The sequence below is a fragment of the Orcinus orca genome, chromosome 4 (genome assembly GCF_937001465.1).
Source record: "Orcinus orca chromosome 4, mOrcOrc1.1, whole genome shotgun sequence".
In the NCBI taxonomy this organism is placed as follows: domain Eukaryota; kingdom Metazoa; phylum Chordata; class Mammalia; order Artiodactyla; family Delphinidae; genus Orcinus; species Orcinus orca.
In genome coordinates, this window is record NC_064562.1 from 108714295 (window position 1) to 108731409 (window position 17115).

Sequence of the window (17115 nt, forward strand, 5' to 3'; positions counted from 1 at the left end):
CCAAAAGAGTAGTGATTAGCCACATGTGGCTCTGGAGATTTTCAAATGTGGTTAATGAGACTGGGGAAGTGAATTTTAAACTGTATTTAATTTTAATCAATTAAAATTAAAATTTAGATAGCCACATGTTGCCATTGACTACCATACTGAATAATGAATCTCTTGACTGATTGGAAAAGTTACAATTTTTATACTGAAATTTGAAAAATTCTTAAAAAGCACTGTGCAAAAAAAAATTTTAAGAAAAAAGCTGCCCAACCAATTCTTATAGGACTTGAAATTCTATGAAGATTGTGAAATTTTAAATGCTTTAAGGAATGTAAGGGGAATAGTCATCTATTCTCATGCTCATAACCCAGATGTTACCAATAATTTTGACCTCTCCACACTTAAATTTTAATGATTTCATTCTTCAACTATCACCTCCTATATTTCCATTTCTCTTCCTCTGGCTTGTTTGTCGCCATCGATTTCTATACCCACTTGAAATCACCAATCTACTTTCTCATTGTTCCTTATCTCCTTTACTTCTCCCTTCATAATTCATCAATAAAAGCAATACTTTACATAGGCCTTCAACTCCATTTCCCCTCTTTTCTTCATCTGATGAGCCCCTAACCCTCATTAAATTCCAACTCCTCGCCACAGTCAATACCTGCATAGGAGCAGCTGAATGTGATTGGAGAAAAACGCATATGTGTACTAATATATCTCATTTTACATCCGTGACTATTCAAAGGAGGTAGCTGTTTAGCACTGGTTAATTTTCCTGTCCTTCAGTCTCCTGTGTATCAAGAGGGTGTTAAATCTCCAATCCTCCAACACATGCTCTCTCCTTCTCAATTTTTGACTGCTTCGTAATTCAGAAAACATAGAGAAAATCTGAAGAGGACTTGCACAGAATCCTATGATCAAGCTACCAGCCTGGCCCATTGCTCTTACTCCCCTCCTATTCTGATGGATGAACTCACTGTACTCCTAAAGGCAATTCAACCACCTGTGTGAAGCACCCCTACTCAAAGAATCACTCTTGAAAGTGCCCCTCCCTTTCCTGTATCATAACATATCCCTGTCTACTGGATCACTCATATCTCCATATAACAAAGACACAAACAAACAAAAAACAATTCTTCCCTGACTCCCAATCTCCTTAGATCAACTTCTCTCTCTCTCTACATATACACACACACACACACACACACACACACACACACACACATATATGTTTCTCAGAAACAATAAATGCTGGAGACGGTGTGGAGAAAAGTGAACACTCTTGCACTGTTGGTGGGAATGTAAATTGATACAGCCACTATGGAGAACAGTATGGAGGATCCTTAAAAAACTAAAAATAGAACTACCATACAACCCAAAAATCCTACTGCTGGGCATATACCCTGAGAAAACCATAATTCAAAAATAGTCATATACCCCAATGTTCATTGCAGCTCTGTTTACCATAGTCTGGACATGGAAGCAACGTAAGTGTCCATCGACAGATGAATAAAGATGTGGCACATATATACAATGGAATATTACTCAGCCATATATAGAAATGAAATTGAGTTATTTGTAGTGAGGTGGATGGACCTAGAGACTGTCATATATGGTGAAGTGAGTCACAAAGAGAAAAACAAATAACGTTTGCTAGCACATATATATGGAATCTAAAAAAAAAGAAAAGAAAAGAAAAATGGTTCTGAAGAACCTAGGGGCAGGACAGGTACAAAGACGAAGACTTAGAGAGTGGGCTTGAGGACATGGGGAGGGGGAAGCATAATCTGGGACGAAGTGAAAGAGTAGCATGGACATATATACACTACTAAATGTAAAATAGGTAGCTAGTGGGAAGCAGCCGCATAGCACAGGGAGATAAACTCCATGCTTTTTGACAACCTAGCGGGGTGGTATAGGGATAGTGGGAGGGAGACACAAGAGGGAGGAGATATGGAGATATATGTATATGTACAGCTGATTCACTTTGTTATAGAGCAGAAACTAACACACCAGTGTAAAGCAATTATACTCCAATAAAAATGTTAAAAAAAAATTTCCATGACCAAAACAACTCAATTTTCTGTCGAAACCTTTGAGGTTTGAGATTAAATAATAGTAATCGCTTAAACAGCACTTACTATTTCCCTTTATTAACTCACTAAGTTTTCAAAACAACTTTGTAAGGTAGTCACTATTATTATTTCTATTGACCAATGATGAAAGTGAAGCACAGTAATGTTAAATTGTTTACCCACAAGCAGTGTACCTGGCATTTAAACTCACGTTCAGAGTTTATGTTCTTTTTTTTTTTTACATTTTTATTGGAGTATAATTGCTTTACAATGGTGTGTTAATTTCTGCTTTATAACAAAGTGAATCAGTTATACATATACATATGTCCCCCTATCTCTTCCCTCCTGCGTCTCCCTCCCTCCCACCCTCCCTATCCCACCCCTCCAGGCGGTCACAAAGCACCGAGCTGATCTCCCTGTGCTATGCGGCTGCTTCCCACTAGCTATCTACCTTACGTTTGGTAGTGTATATATGTCCATGCCTCTCTCTCGCTTTGTCACAGCTTACCCTTCCCCCTCCCTATATCCTCAAGTCCAAAAAAAATGTCATGAGGAACCTAGGGGTAAGACAGGAATAAAGACACAGACCTACCAGAGTTTATGTTCTTAAATGCGTGTCTCCCAAAAGCCATATAGAATTCTCAACAGCCCAGTCCTTGCTGGTGAGAAGGGAAGTTACATACTCTGAGTTATGAAGACTTTGATTAAATTTGAAACTTAACTTTGTCCTGCCAGTATATACTAATGTATCCTCTGTGTACTTTGGAAAACTAGAGAACTGAGGAACCGACATTACTTTACTCTCAGGTTTTCTAAAACTTCTGGAGACACAGAAGCAGGAGATTGTGAGAAAGGACTACCTATGAAATTGAAGAAAAGCTATTGATTTGGATAGGGTCAGTGCTCTTAACAATACACCAGTGTGTGTGTATGTGTGTGTGGGTGCTTGTGTGTGTATGATTTTGGTTTTGATGACTGCTCAGTATACTCAGTATATGCCGTGCTCTGTATCTCATTTACCTACATGAGCTCGAGGCCATTGAAGTTCTGTATCTACCAACTCATTTGCTAGGTGTCAACAGTTCACATGCCAAGATAAGCAAAAAATAAGAAAAGAAATTTTAAAAAACTGAGGGAGTATATTTTAATATTCTATGATGATGTGCCTTAAGAAGTGGACATGGGATTAAAGAGAGTCTTTCATGGTCCCTGAATTGTTTGGATATTTTATAAAGGTTTATCAAGGGGGAAAATATACTTATTTTGAAATTAAAAAAAGGAAAAATTATTACAATGCACAAATACTTTGTAGCTAGAGTGATAGTAAATTAAATATGCTAAACATTAATTGAGATCTGTGTTATTAATAAAGAAGCAGCAAGATAATAAAATAACTATAAACCAAAACAAAAACTGAGGGAGCAATGCAAGAGACATTTAAACATGTAGAGTGTTTAAAAGAGGTGAAGAAGCATATAGTTAAGAGAACAGACTTTGGGATTAAACCTGGGCTTGAATCCTCCTGAAACTCACAAATTGCACACTGAGTGACCTTGTATAAATAGTTTAGTTTTTCTGCTCTTTAATTTCATTATCTATGGATTATTAGGAGATTGAAGCATGAGCTACTTCTAAATTGGCAAGCATGTAATAAAAGGCAAAAAGACTAAAGGTCATTACTATATCCTAGAGCAGACTTTGTTAGGTCAGGAATTGACTTTTTCCACCTCTGTATCCCCAGTGCCTAATGCAGTGCCTGACACATGATATATGATAAATAAGTACTGAATGAATTAAAAAGCAACTGATCTTCCCTTTCTCTTCTAAGTAGAAGCTTATCGCTCTCTCTTGCCTACCTCCCCCACCCTCCAATGCAGTGTAAAATAGTCATTATTGTGTGGTTGATAAAGCTCTGTTCTTGAAATATGACTACTTGATGTCTTACTTTACAAGCTCAGCTTCCAATCTGTTAAATGGAATTAATACTGTGTGTTTTCTTATATCTCAGAATAATTGTAGGAATTCAATTAACTGTGTAGAATGACTTTAGGGAGAAGATATTATATAAACACTAAAAATGTAGCATTATTCTTTGTTAGTACATATAAGTGTTTCTGATTTTACTTCCCTATGTTTCATCCTTTATCCAGTAGAGAGATACACAACGGAGAAAAGACAGTCTCTTCAATTAGTGCTGCTGGGAAAACTGAACAGCTACATGGCAGAAGAATGAAAGTAGAGAATAATTATTTTCAAGAACGAAAGCCACAACGTGCCACAGACTGAATTCAAACTATCAAATGGTTTTCCAACAGATTCAAATAAATCTGAAATTATCTCCATGACCTCCAGAGCTCCCTCTCCAATCTAGTCTCCTCCCTACTCCTCACCCCTGACTCATTGCATTCTAGACCCTCTACCCTTTTGGCTGCTCTTAAGTGTGCCCAAAACACACCTAACTGAGGACATTTGCATCAGTTATTCATTATGCCTTAAATATTCTCCCCACAACTCATTCTCTTATCCCATTCAAGTTTCTCCTCAAATACTTCTGCTTCTGAAACGCCTTCCTTTGCAACCTTATCAAAAAGTTACATGCCTTGTTACCTTTTCCATTTTTCTTACTGTGTTATAAAGCATCAACATTATATTGCATAATGATGTATTTATTGCTTGTTTCTTTTACTAAAATGTAAACTGTATGAAGGTAAGAATTTTCTATTGAAAATTTTCATATCCTTGGCCCCTAGAATAGTGTCTAATACATAAAAGATGCATATTAAATTTTGGGTTGAATAAATAAAAGAAATTGTGACAGCATGAAAGTTTCCTGACCTGTTCTACTGAAAATACTAATAGATTAGAAGTTAGGAGATCTGATTTCTAGTTCTAGTTCTGCTAGTTAAAGTACATATCAGGCAACTCAACATTCTCTAGTCACAAATTTCTCACTTATGGAATTCGGAGTTTTAAAATTCTGCATGATATAGAGACCATGGAAGAACTTGGTTGGACACAGGGCATGTTTGTGAGTTGGGCTTAGAACATAGTCGTTACTACAGCTAAAGTTTTTCTGTTTTTACCTATTTTATGTAGACACTAGTGTTAATGCTTGAAGAGCAGATTTCATGACTAAGGGAAAAAGAATAAAAACATAATATAGTTCTAATTTGTTTATGTGTTTTCTTCCTTGCTTGGAATGGCTGTCTCTGTTTGGTAAATAAATGTATCATGATTCATTACGATAAAATAAAACCTAACTGTAAATATGATTGTTGACATAGTCTTAGCATTGACAAGGATTAATCTGGGGCCACTCTTTGTGCCTTTGACTTTATTAGCTTTGTTTATGTGATGTGTGGTTGCTTGGAAATTGAGGTACAAAACTAACATTTTATGCAATAATTAAAGACATGATATCAGTTTTGCTTTGGGGTTCTTAAGACCCACATGCAAGTGATCAATTAGAAGGATAGAAGGAGCGTTATTTCAAGCACAGGTATTAACCATTTTAATTTCCATAAATCATTCAAGATATTCTAAATATGTGAGAATTTAATTGAGGATCTAAGAAATAGACCAATGATTCCTCCATTTTATTTTTTATTTTTATTTTTATTTTTTTTAACATCTTTATTGGGGTATAATTACTTTACAATGGTGTGTTAGTTTCTGCTTTATAACAAAGTGAATCAGTTATACATATACATATGTTCCCATATCTCTTCCCTCTTGCGTCTCCCTCCCTCCCACCCTCCCTATCCCACCCCTCCAGGCTGTCACAAAGCACCGAGCCAATATCCCTGTGCCATGCGGCTGCTTCCCACTAGCTATCTACCTTACTACGTTTGTTAGTGTGTATATGTCCATGACTCTCTCTCGCCCCGTCACAGCTCACCCTTCCCCCTCCCCATAACCTCAAGTCCGTTCTCTAGGAGGTCTGCGTCTTTATTCCTGCCTTACCACTAGGTTCTTCATGACATTTTTTTTTCTTAAATTCCATATATATGTGTTAGCATACTGTATTGGTCTTTTTCTTTCTGACTTACTTCCCTGTGTATGACAGACTCTAGGTCTATCCACCTCATTACAAATAGCTCAATTTCGTTTCTTTTTATGGCTGAGTAATATTCCATTGTATATATGTGCCACATCTTCTTTATCCATTCATCCGATGATGGGCACTTAGGTTGTTTCCATCTCCGGGCTATTGTAAATAGAGCTGCGATGAACATTTTGGTACATGACTCTTTTTGAATTTCGGTTTTCTCAGGGTATATGCCCAGTAGTGGGATTGCTGGGTCATATGGTAGTTCTATTTGTAGTTTTTTAAGGAACCTCCATACTGTTCTCCATAGTGGCTGTACCAATTCACACTCCCACCAGCAGTGCAAGAGGGTTCCCTTTTCTCCACACCCTCTCCAGCATTTATTGTTTCTAGATTTTTTGATGATGGCCATTCTGATAGGTGTGAGATGATACCTCATTGTAGTTTTGATTTGCATTTCTCTAATGGTTAATGATGTTGAGCATTCTTTCATGTGTTTGTTGGCAGTCTGTATATCTTCTTTGGAGAAATGTCTATTTAGGTCTTCTGCCCATTTTTGGATTGGGTTGTTTGTTTTTTTGTTGTTGAGCTGCATGAGCTGCTTGTAAATTTTGGAGATTAATCCTTTGTCGGTTGCTCCATTTGCAAATATTTTCTCCCATTCTGAGGGTTGTCTTTTGGTCTTGTTTATGGTTTCCTTTGCTGTGCAAAAGCTTTGAAGTTTCATTAGGTCCCATTTGTTTATTTTTGTTTTTATTTCCATTACTCTAGGGGGTGGGTCAGAAAGAATCTTGCTGTGATTTATGTCATAGAGTGTTCTGCCTATGTTTTCCTCTAATAGTTTGATAGTTTCTGGCCTTATATTTAGGTCTTTAATCCATTTTGAGCTTATTTTTGTGTATGGTGTTAGGGAGTGTTCTAATTTCATTCTTTTACATGTACCTGTCCAGTTTTCCCAGCACCACTTATTGAAGAGGCTGTCCTTTTTCCACTGTACATTCCTGCCACCTTTATCAAAGATAAGGTGTCCATATGTGCATGGGTTTATCTCTGGGCTTTCTATCCTGTTCCATTGATCTATCTTTCTGTTTTTGTGCCAGTACCATACCGTCTTGATAACTGTAGCTTTGTAGTATAGTCTGAAGTCAGGGAGCCTGATTCCTCCAGTTCCTTTTTTTGTTCTCAAGATTGCTTTGGCTATTCGGGGTCTTTTGTGCTTCCATACAAATTGCGAAATTTTTTGTTCTAGTTCTGTGAAAAATGCCAGTGGTAGTTTGATAGGGATTGCATTGAATCTATAGATTGCTTTGGGTAGTAGAGTCATTTTCACAATGTTGATTCTTCCAATCCAAGAACATGGTATATGTCTCCATCTATTTGTATCATCTTTAATTTCTTTCATCAGTGTCTTATAGTTTTCTGCATACAGGTCTTTTGTCTCCTTAGGTAGGTTTATTCCTAGATATTTTATTCTTTTTGTTGCAATGGTAAATGGGAGTGTTTTCTTGATTTCACTTTCAGATTTTTCATCATTAGTATATAGGAATGCCAGAGATTTCTGTGCATTAATTTTGTATCCTGCTACTTTACCAAATTCATTGATTAGCTCTAGTAGTTTTCTGGTAGCATCTTTAGGATTCTCTATGTATAGGATCATGTCATCTGCAAACAGTGACAGCTTTACTTCTTCTTTTCCGATTTGGATTCCTTTTATTTCCTTCTCTTCTCTGATTGCTGTGGCTAAAACTTCCAAAACTATGTTGAATAAGAGTGGTGAGAGTGGGCACCCTTGTCTTGTTCCTGATCTTAGTGGAAATGCTTTCAGTTTTTCACCATTGAGGATGATGTTTGCTGTGGGCTTGTCGTATATGGCCTTTATTATGTTGAGGAAAGTTCCCTCTATGCCTACTTTCTGCAGGGTTTTTATCATAAATGGGTGTTGAATTTTGTCAAAAGCTTTCTCTGCATCTATTGAGATGATCATATGGTTTTTCTCCTTCAATTTGTTAATATGGTTTATCACATTGATAGATTTGCGTATATTGAAGAATCCTTGCATTCCTGGAATAAACCCCACTTGATCATGGTGTATGATCCTTTTAATGTGCTGTTGGATTCTGTTTGCTAGTATTTTGTTGAGGATTTTTGCATCTATGTTCATCAGTGATATTGGTCTGTAGTTTTCTTTCTTTGTGACATCCTTGCCTGATTTTGGTATCAAGGTGATGGTGGCCTCGTAGAATGAGTTTGGGAGTGTTCCTCCCTCTGCTATATTTTGGAAGAGTTTGAGAAGGATAGGTGTTAGCTCTTCTCTAAATGTTTGATAGAATTCGCCTGTGAAGCCATCTGGTCCTGGGCTTTTGTTTGTTGGAAGATTTTTAATCACAGTTTCAATTTCAGTGCTTGTGATTGGTCTGTTCATATTTTCTATTTCTTCCTGGTTCAGTCTTGGCAGGTTGTGCATTTCTAAGAATTTGTCCATTTCTTCCAGATTGTCCATTTTATTGGCATAGAGTTGCTTGTAGTAATCTCTCATGATCTCTTTTATTTCTGCAGTGTCAGTTGTTACCTCTCCTTTTTCATTTCTAATTCTATTGATTTGAGTCTTCTCCCTTTTTTTCTTGATGAGTCTGGCTAGTGGTTTATCTATTTTGTTTATCTTCTCAAAGAACCAGCTTTTAGTTTTATTGATCTTTGCTATTGTTTCCTTCATTTCTTTTTCATTTATTTCTGATCTGATTTTTATGATTTCTTTCCTTCTGCTACCTTTGGGGTTTTTTTGTTCTTCTTTCTCTAATTGCTTGAGGTGCAAGGTTAGGTTGTTTATTCTAGATGTTTCCTGCTTCTTAAGGTGGGCTTGTATTGCTATAAACTTCCCCCTTAGAACTGCTTTTGCTGCATCCCACAGGTTTTGGGTCGTTGTGTCTCCATTATCATTTGTTTCTAGGTATTTTTTGATTTCCTCTTTGATTTCTTCAGTGATCACTTCATTATTAAGTAGTGTATTGTTTAGCCTCCATGTGTTTGTATTTTTTACAGATCTTTTCCTGTAATTGATATCTAGTCTCATGGCGTTGTGGTCAGAAAAGATACTTGATACAATTTCAATTTTCTTAAATTTGCCAAGGCTTGATTTGTGACCCAAGATATGATCTATCCTGGAGAATGTTCCATGAGCACTTGAGAAAAATGTGTATTCTGTTGTTTTTGGATGGAGTGTCCTATAAATATCAATTAAGTCCATCTTGTTTAATGTATCATTTAAAGCTTGTGTTTCCTTATTTATTTTCATTTTGGATGATCTGTCCTTGGGTGAAAGTGGGGTGTTTAAGTCTCCTACTATGAATGTGTTACTGTCGATTTCCCCTTTTATGGCTGTTAGTATTTGCCTTATGTATTGAGGTGCTCCTATGTTGGGTGCATAAATATTTACAATTGTTATATCTTCTTCTTGGATCGATCCCTTGATCATTATGTAGTGTCCTTCTTTGTCTCTTTTAATAGTCCTTATTTTAAAGTCTATTTTGTCTGATATGAGAATTGCTACTCCAGCTTTCTTTTGGTTTCCATTTGCATGGAATATCTTTTTCCATCCCCTTACTTTCAGTCTGTATGTGTCTCTAGGTCTGAAGTGGGTCTCTTGTGGACAGCATATGTAAGGGTCTTGTTTTTGTATCCATTCAGCTAATCTGTGTCTTTTGGTGGGAGCATTTAGTCCATTTACATTTAAGGTAATTATCGATATGTATGTTCCTATTCCCATTTTCTATATTGTTTTGGGTTCGTTATTATAGGTCTTTTCCTTCTCTTGTGTTTCTTGCCTAGAGAAGATCCTTTAGCATTTGTTGTAAAGCTGGTTTGGTGGTGCTGAACTCTCTCAACTTTTGCTTGTCTGTAAAGGTTTTAATTTCTCCATCAAATCTGAATGAGATCCTTGCTGGGTAGAGTAGTCTTGGTTGCAGGTTTTTCTCCTTCATCACTTTCAGTATGTCCTGCCACTCCCTTCTGGCTTGTAGGGTTTCTGCTGAGAGATCAGCTGTTAACCTTATGGGGATTCCCTTATGTGTTATTTGTTGTTTTTCCCTTGCTGCTTTTAAAATGCTTTCTTTGTATTTAATTTTTGACAGTTTGATTAATATGTGTCTTGGCGTATTTCTCCTTGGATTTATCCTGTATGGGACTCTCTGTGCTTCCTGGACTTGATTAACTATTTCCTTTCCCATATTAGGGAAGTTTTCAACTATAATCTCTTCAAATATTTTCTCAGTCCCTTTCTTTTTCTCTTCTTCTTCTGGAACCCCTATAATTCGAATGTTGGTGCGTTTAATGTTGTCCCAGAGGTCTCTGAGACTGTCCTCAGTTCTTTTCATTCTTTTTTCTTTATTCTGCTCTGCAGTAGTTATTTCCACTATTTTATCTTCCAGGTCACTTATCCGTTCTTCTGCCTCAGTTATTCTGCTATTGATCCCATCTAGAGTATTTTTAATTTCATTTATTGTGTTGTTCATCATTGCTTGTTTCATCTTTAGTTCTTCTAGGTCCTTGTTAACTGATTCTTGCATTTTGTCCATTCTATTGTCCATTCTATCTCCAAGATTTCGGATCAACCTTACTATCATTATTCTGAATTCTTTTTCAGGTAGACTGCCTATTTCCTCTTCATTTGTTAGGTCTGGTGCATTTTTATCTTGCTCCTTTATCTGCTGTGTGTTTTTCTGTTTTCTTATTTTGCTTATCTTACTGTGTTTGGGGTCTCCTTTTTGCAGGCTGCAGGTTCGTAGTTCCTCCTGTTTTTGATGTCTGTCTCCAGTGGCTAAGGTTGGTTCAGTGGGTTGTGTAGGCTTCCTGTTGGAGGGGACTAGTGCCTTTGTTGTGGTGGATGAGGCTGGATCTTGTCTCTCTAGTGGGCAGGTTCACGTCTGGTGGTGTGTTTTGGGGTGTCTGTGGCCTTATTATGATTTTAGGCAGCCTCTCTGCTAATGGGTGGGGTTGTGTTCCTGTTTTGCTAGTTGTTTGGCACAGGTTGTCCAGCACTGTGGCTTGCTGGTCGTTGAGTGAAGCTGGGTGCTGGTGTTAAGATGGAGGTCTCTGGGAGATTTTCGCCGTTTGATATTATGTGGAGCTGGGAGGTCTCTTGTGGACCAGTGTCCTGAAGTTGGCTCTCCTACCTCAGAGGCAGAGCCCTGACTCCTGGCTGGAGCACCAAGAGCCTTTCATCCACACGGCTCAGAATAAAAGGGAGAAAAAGTAGAGGGAATTAGTAGAAGTATGAGGAAAGAAAGAAGGAAAGGAGGGAAGGAAGGAGGGAAGGAAGGAAGGAAGGAAGAAAGAAAGAAAGAAGCAAAGAAGGAAAGAAGGCAAGAAGGAACGAAAGGAGGGAGGGAGGGAGGGAGGAAGGAAGGAAGGAGGGAAAGAAGGAAAAACAGAAAGAAAGAAGATACAGTAAAAATAAAATATAATAAAGTTATTGAATTAAAAAATTCTTAATTAGAAAAAAAAAAAAAGGGACGGATAGAACCTTAGGACAAATGTTGGAAGCAAAGCTATACAGACAAAGTCTTACACAGAAGCGTACACATACACCCTCACAAAAAGAGGTAAAGGGGGAAAAAATCATAAATCTTGCTGTCAGAGACCACCTCCTCAATTTGGGATGATTCATTGTCTAAAGGAGGGAAGGAAGGAAGGAAGGAAAGAAAGAAAGAAAGAAAGGACGAAGGTAAAGTATAATAACGTTCTTAAAATTAAAATTGATTATTAAGGAAAAAATTTTAAGAAAAAACCATGGACGGATAGAACCCTAGGACAAATGGTGGAAGCAAGACTATACAGACAAGATCTCACACAGAAGCATACACATACACATTCACAAAAAGAGGAATAGGGAGAAAAATCATAGATCTTGCTCCCAAAGTCCACCTCCTTAATTTGGGATGATTGGCTGTCTATTCATGTATTCCACAGATGCAGGGTACATCAAGTTGATTGTGGAGCTTTAATCCGCTGCTTCTGAGGCTGCTGGGAGAGATTTCCCTTTCTCTTCTTTGTTCTCACAGCTCACAGGGGCTCAGCTTTGGATTTGGCCCTGCCTCTGCGCGTAGGTCGCTGGAGGGCGTCTGTTTTTTGCTCAGACAGGACGGGGTTAAAGGAGCCGCTGATTCGGGGGTTCTGGCGTACTGAGGCCGGCGGGGAGGGAGGGGCACGGAATGCGGGGCGGGCCTGCGGCGGCAAAGTCCGGCGTGACCCTGCACCAGCCCGAGGCCCGCCGTGCGCTCTCCCGGGGAAGTCGTCCCCGGATCCCGGGAACCCGGCAGTGGCGGGCTGCACAGGCTCCGCGGAAGAGGGGAGTGGAGAGCGACCTGCGCTCGCACACAGGCCCCTTGGTGGCGGCAGCAGCAGCCCCAACGTCTCCCGCCCGCCTCTGGGGTCCGCGCCTCCAGCCGCGGCTTGCGCCCGTCTCTCTGATTGCTCCATTTTAATAGCGCTTGTGTAAATAATACTTTGCTGAACTGAGATGAAATTTCAGTGTCAGTTCCTTTGGGTTTTCTTCAAACATTCTATAAAATGTAAATTAAAATAACTATCCATTCCTAAATATACGGTCTGGGTATATCCCATCTTTATCCTAGATAGCTTTAAATAAAGGTACTAGACTTGCTGGAGGAAGATTGGATAACTCCACTGTTCTAAAATAGTCCAGTGAAGTGGAGAGAGTGGCTTAGCATTATATAGTATTGTGAAACTTGGAGGAAATGTTTGCTCGCAAGCCATCCTTTTTGATCTTTACATAAACCTGTCTTTGAACATCTATGGGATGACTCAGCCCTCCAAATCCCCTTTAGTCCCAAATCCTTAGCATTCAGGTCCAAGAGTTTCAAATAAGAATTCTTGGATACTTGTCCACTTTTCTCAGTCAAAGCCTGTGGGGAGTGGGAAAAGGGAATAACATTAAATTTTTTTAAAAAAAGACAGAAATGATTGAGTTTAAGTCTCAGCTGCCCACATCCTAGAGAAATTATAACTCTGGTCGCTCTGTTCTAGGAGATTAGGTAAAACTGACAAGAACGTCACTTTGTCTCCCACACACTATTCTGACCTAATTTTCTTTCACCCGTCTTCATTTTCTGTCAACAAATTCTTAGCGACAACATGCACACACAGATGAAGGCTGCTCTGCGTGACAGGCCAGAACAATGTGTAGGTGCCTTAGCAGCAGTATGTTAATGACTCCTGACAGGGGTACCCCTCCGTTCGTCCTCAAACTATGGGCCTTGGGGAGGTAAATTCACTGACAGCCTGTTAAAATAGGTGGTGGGTGGAAGTGAAAATAAATAAATAACCAATGGATCATCTAAGTGGGTTGAAACCCTTCTCCAAGGCAGAGGAGAGACCTGCATCCATCACACAGTGACATTATAAATCTGTATGCTTTGCAAGGCAATGACATGAAAAATTAGACTGAACAAGCCACAGATGCACAATTTGTCAGCCTCATAGGAAGGGTTAATGCAAGTTAAATATTGACATGTCAGCAATAAGGATTATGCCAATTATAAATTTACACCAACACTGCCTGCACTTTAATGACTGTGTGACACTGACAGGTCAACATAGGAGGGAAGAATGACAACTGAAGGGAACATCATAGAAATTAGCACACTTGGACTTTTTTAAAACCTCAGCATTTTTTCCCCCTCTATTTTACCCTTTAAGAGATTTATTCTGAGAAATTTGCTCACATGATTATGGAGGCTGAAAAGTACCAAGATCGACAGAGTAAGTCTGCAAGATGGAGACCCAGGAGAGCTGATGGTGCAGATTCAGTCTGAGTCCAAAGGGCTGCAACCAGGAGAGTGGATGGTATAGTTCTTGTCCAAAAGCAGACAGGCTAGAGACCCAGGAAAGGCTGATGTTTCAGTTAGGGTTCAAATGCAGGATGTACCAAGTAGGAAGAATTTTATTTTACTTGGGGGGAGGGTCAAGCATTTTGTCTTATTCAGGCTCTCAACTGACTGGATGAGGCCCAGTCACATTGGGGAGGGCAACCTATTTTACTACCTATTTAAATGTTAGTCTCATCCAAAATCAGAGATACTTAGAAAAATATTTGACTAAATATCTGAGCACCTGGCGGCCCAGTAAAATTGACATATAAAATTAATCATCGGTGGCGCAGTGGTTGAGAGTCCGTCTGCCGATGCAGGGGACACGGGTTCGTGCCCTGGTCCGGGAAGATCCCACATGCCGCGGAGCGACTAGGCCCGTGAGCCATGGCCGCTGAGCCTGCGCGTCCGGAGCCTGTGCTCCGCAACGGGAGAGACCACAACAGTGAGAGGCCCGCGTACCGCAAAAAAAAAAAAAAAAAATTAATTAATCATCATACCTCATCTGAACTGAACACTTTCTATGTACTGGGCACTGTGGTAAATGCTTTTCATTTAAGCTCCTATAAAGTATAACACAATCCTATGAAACTACTTGCATTTGCATTGGTTCCATTTGCTAGATGAGAGGTTAAGTAGCTTGCCCAAAGTCACAAAGCTGGTAAGTGAAGGGGACTGGATTGGGAATCTGAATTGGAATCTGAACTCATGGTACTAACCACCGTTTGTGTTCAAACTTAGTGAGAAACTTCTTTATAATTTTGGAAGAGATGAAATCTTCATTTCATCACCTTATGTTTTCTGCTTCTGTACATTCTTCCTATGGGCCACTACAGGCACTATGTAAAATATATCTATTGAAATGTAACCAGAGTTCATCATTGTGGTTACCCGAGAGGAGGAGGAAAATACCAAAGACCCAGCAAATAAAAGTAAATTATCTCTTTTAAAATTGAGTTATGACTATTATTTGAAATGTCTAATTTATTAAATAAGGAACTAGATTATATCATTGAATTTTGAATATCTTGACCTAATTTCAGCAATGGCACTTAACTGATGTATGCCCTTCTGTGAGACAACCACTGTACATGTCATATGTGTATGGTCACCTTTCTTTTCACTAAAGTTGACTGATTTAAGCAAAATCAATATACCTCTTTTTAGAAAAGAAAAGAAAAAAATTTGGAACAAAATGATGGCTAATAAATATATTCAAGGGGAAAGTCTTAAGTGACTTTGAAAAATTTTGTTACTGCAGCTTCTTAAACTATAGAGAATTCCAGGTAAATAATCTTATGGTAAAGGATAGGATGCATTAATTTTTTCATTATGGGAACCAAAAAGACAACTGAGAGCTGCCCTGTTCTGATAGCCATCCACAAAAACATTAGCTGTGTCCTTTAATACTTCATGAAACTTCTCAAAGGGCATGTTGGTAATAATTTAGTCCTTGAATGAATTTTAAGTTTCCATTGGGCATCATCACTCTTATTGGATGTATTTAATTTTTTAAATCTACTGACTATAATTCATATGAAGTTACAACAGAAGAAAAGTAAACCAAAACTTTTAAGAGCATTATCAACTAACCTATTATTTTGATTTGCTGCTTCAAATTTTGTTTCAAACTTTAGAAAACACTATTATTCAGAGAACTTCCCATGCCTAGAGAAACAACTAGTGCATAGATCTATAATTCCTATAAATTGGGTCAAAGCTATCAGTAAGGACTTTCTTAATGGTTGTGTTTGCAGAATAACTTTATCTGTGTATCTTTTCCAAAATCCTCCAAAATCATGTAGCCAGGCCCCATAATGATGACATTACTGCTTGTTACTGTGCAGAAGGGCTCTAACTTGAAGCTGTTGGAACTCAGTCATAATTTGGACTTATAGAGAAGACAAATGAACTGAGGAAAAAAATGGTTGAAACTCAGGAAGATATAGTCAAGAATGGGGAAGCCAGCCTAGTTTTGTTGGTAAGGCTCAGCATGGGCAGTGGTGTAGGGCAAGAAATAGGGCACTGACATTATATCCAGTTCAGGTTTTGGCTATAGTAGTGCCATTAAATCACATACAAAGAACAAAGCACAAATACAGTCCTAGGCAGGAGTGAAAAATGTAATAAGTGGAAAGAAGTTTGATGTGGTATCGACATGGCTGGCTATCCAACTCAGGAAACAAAACATGAGACAAAATCAGAATACCTTGATCTTGGTTTCTTATATAATTCTCCAGAAAAGGAGCCAGAGCTCTTTGGAGAAATGACTGGTCCAAGGGCGAGGTCAGGAATTACACAGTATTAATCTGGAGCATCTTCCATTGCCAGAAAGTGAGAAAATAATCAAAGAAACAGAAGGATGAGGCCATGTCAGTGGGACATGGAAACCAACCTGAAAGGGCTTCAGATTCCAAACCTGGAATAATTTGAGCAAAAAATAATAATAATAAATAATGTACTCTTAGATTATACTTCAAAATATAAAATAAATATCCATAAGTCCATACTGAAGTAAATAAATTACTAAAAAAATAAATAAGGGAAAACAGACAAATCCTACATACAGAAGAATTCCAAATAGTTTAAGTAGTTATTCTTCCTCAAGGAAGTGGACTTAAAACTCCCAACCCTTTTAGTGCGGGCTGTATTTAATGACTTTGTTCCAATTATTAAAATATGGGAAGTAGATAAAAGTGACTTACAGTGGAGAAACTCTACAAACACTGCCTCAGCCAGTGCAACATCGCTATTAGAGAAGAGCAAATCAAAACCACAATGAGGTATCACCTCACGCCAGTCAGAATGTCTATCATTAAAAAGTCGACAAAAACAAATGCTGGAGAGGATGCGGAGAAAACAGAACCCTCCTACACTTTTGTTGGGAATGTAAATCGGTGCAGACACTATGGAAAACAGTAAGAAGGTTCCTTAAAACATTAAAAATAGAGCTACCATAAGATCTCAGCCCTGGACACATATCCAGAAAAGACGAAACCTCTAATTTGAAAAGATACATGCACCCCAATGTTCATAACAGCACTATTTGCAATAGCTAAGACATAGAAACAACTCAAGTACCCATCAACAGATGATTGGCTTAAGAAATGTGGTA